Below are 2,695 nucleotides of genomic sequence, written 5' to 3'. Positions count from 1 at the left end.
GGGGACATCCTGCAGCGTCTCCTCCTCGATGGTGGCTGCTGCTGGGAGCCCCAGATCTCCTCACTGCCATGGACAGCAGCACCTCTCACCAGGCCAGGTTGCTCAGGTTAGGCTGAGGTTTAACTTAACACAGGAAATTTGGCCTGGAGCACCATGAGGACCCTTTGGTCGTGGCAGTCAGGGAGGAGAACGCTCCTCAGCAGATTTTACAGCTCTGGTGGCACCAGGGGTGACTCCAGCCCCAGGAGCAGCAGCAGCTCCACCAGCCATGCTGAAGTGTTGAGAGTGCAAAGCACTTGGTTTTATTTAATAACAAATATTAGGGTTTAATCAGCTATTTAATCAGGATCCCAAGGCTGCTGGGACATCCCAGGACACTGAAGTCCCCAGAGGGACCATGGAGGGGTGAGGTTCATCCTCCTGTGGAAGGCTGATCCCAAAAGATCCATAGACACAGAAATGCTTCCCTGACCACCTGGGGAATAAAATCCTTTCCTGGTGACACCTGAGGAACCTGAGGGAGCTTTGGAGCTGTGAGAAAGCATCAAGTTCCCCCAATTTCTCTGCTCCTCCTCCCTCTGCCCTGCTCAAACAATTAGTGCTGCTCTTCTCTGCACTTCACCTGAGTAAAATATATACCCATGGCAGGAGTGAAAAATGTATTGCTAATTACACAATTATTTTATTATGTAGCACTAGTAAAAAATGTCTAGTAAAGAATTAATTCAGTTAAAATAATTTGAATCAAGCAATTATTTTCTTAACACTAGAATTAGCTGAAAGTACTTCAAGTGGTTTATTACTAGCACTACATAATAAAATAATTGTATAATTAGTAATAAATTTGTCACCCCTTTTGAGTCTTTTTCTTTGCTCAGGACAAAGGGGAAGGTTGGAGTTTTGTTTGGTTCTCAGTCCTCACTGTCTCTGCTAGGATTTATGTTTATTCCCAATTAGAGGGAATAAATTGTTCTTCCTTTTGTCAGCATTTGATACCTTTTAAATAACATGAAATTCCTTTTCTTGGGTGTTTGGGCAATGACCTTGGAAATGAAATGGAGAGATCCTATCAGTGGTACCTATTAGTGGTACTAATATATATTTATGTATGTTTGTATATTTTATATTTAAAATATAAAAGAGTGTGTTTCCCCAAGAGTCAATTGCTTAATTATGTTCCTGTTAATGCTTACCACTAAAATGAGTGTTAAATGACAAAGGGACCTTGGCTGGACTCTCTCTTCCCCAGAAATGAGGCTTTTCTCCAGGGATAGAAGGATTTTAGATGAATAAAAGTGTCTCAGTGTTTTCAGACTGTTCCTGTTGCAGCAGGTGTGAGGTCCATAAATGCAGCTCCTTAATTTTCTCTGTATTTTAATGGCCAGAAAAAATGAGGCAAACTGGGAGGGTCCAAGCTAAAAACTCGAATGATGGAGAGGGCTGGAAGAGAGGTGAGGGATGGATGGATGGATGGATGGATGGATGGATGCCTCCTGTCTGAGGATAAACCCCACTGAGAATCCTGCTGCTGTTTGCAGGGAGCCTGAAGGAGTGCAGCCATGGTGTAGGGTGGTACAGGGGGTAGTGACATGAAATTAATGGGGAGGGAGGGGAAGTTTGGCTGAGTTCTGAGGGAAATCTCATCTATTTGGCTGTGGAAATGCCCCTAAAGAAGCAGTAGATTGATTGTTTGGGGTTTCTAAATGGGAGCTTTCAAAAGCACTGTGGAAGAAACAGTCCTGTGTGAACAAAGAGGTGGGCTAGATGAGCCTAATAACTATTTTTCATTTCTTGTATTTTGATTTAATACTTCTAGATATAATTATATGTAACAAAATATATATATTCAAGAGTGCCCGTTTCCATTACAAACTGTATCCATTAGAAACTATATCATCTCATAGAAATTCTTCTGCCTTCCCTTTTCCTCTTTTATTTAAATCACCTTTGGGGCTGATATTTTCAATGTACTGTCTTTACACAGTGGAGTTGTTCTTATTAATTTTGAGCAAAGTGCCTTAAACAAATTTTAATGGAGGAAAAGCGGAGTGCTCTTCCCCATCTCTCCCCACACACATTTTTATGAAGATCTGGAAAAGCTCTGCTGCCCTTAGGTGCATTTTATTCTCATTACATGAGTTGTGGGACAGGTGCAGCGCAGTAAGTCTGAGATTGGGCAGTACAGATGTGCCCAGCCTGATTTCCCAAGCTGTGGGAATGCTTGTGGGAAGTCAGGGATGGACCATCCCCAGGGCACCTGCTGTGAACTGAGGGCCTGCAGCCCTGGCATGGATGTGCTTTTGTGGAAAGTCTCCAGAGTGGATTTCCAGAGAGGAGGTCCCACATCTGGACTGATGTGGGAGCATCCTGCAGGCTGGAGAGGGACTTTTCCCAAGGGCCTGGAGTGACAGGACAGGGGGAATGAAATTAACCTGCAGGAGGGTAGATTTAGACAGGACATCAGGTAGAAATCCCTCTCAGTGAGGGTGCTGAGGCCCTGGCACAGGTTCCCAGAGAAGCTGTGGCTGCCCCACCTTTGGAAGTGTGTGAAGTTGGGGCACTGATGAGCTGTGACTCCAGGCTGTGTGTCCTTGTCCCTGCCATGTCTGACCAGCTGTGTGTCCTTGTCCATCCATGTGGCATGTGACTGTCCTTCCCCAGTGACCCTGCCCATCTCTGTGTCCTTCCCCAGCCA

At 44.8% G+C, this 2,695-nt stretch overlaps 1 protein-coding gene across 5 annotated transcripts in view; it reads left to right on the top strand.

The window, feature by feature from the left end:
* ACACA (acetyl-CoA carboxylase alpha) overlaps positions 1-2,695 on the top strand; it is a 100,077-nt gene that overhangs the window by 84,535 nt on the left and 12,847 nt on the right. The gene's annotated exons all lie outside the window — the stretch shown is intronic.

This window comes from Parus major, chromosome 19 (genome assembly GCF_001522545.3).
Source record: "Parus major isolate Abel chromosome 19, Parus_major1.1, whole genome shotgun sequence".
Lineage (NCBI taxonomy): Eukaryota > Metazoa > Chordata > Aves > Passeriformes > Paridae > Parus > Parus major.
The sequence above is the reverse complement of the archived record's forward strand: the minus strand, read 5'-3'. Positions and strand labels throughout refer to the sequence as shown.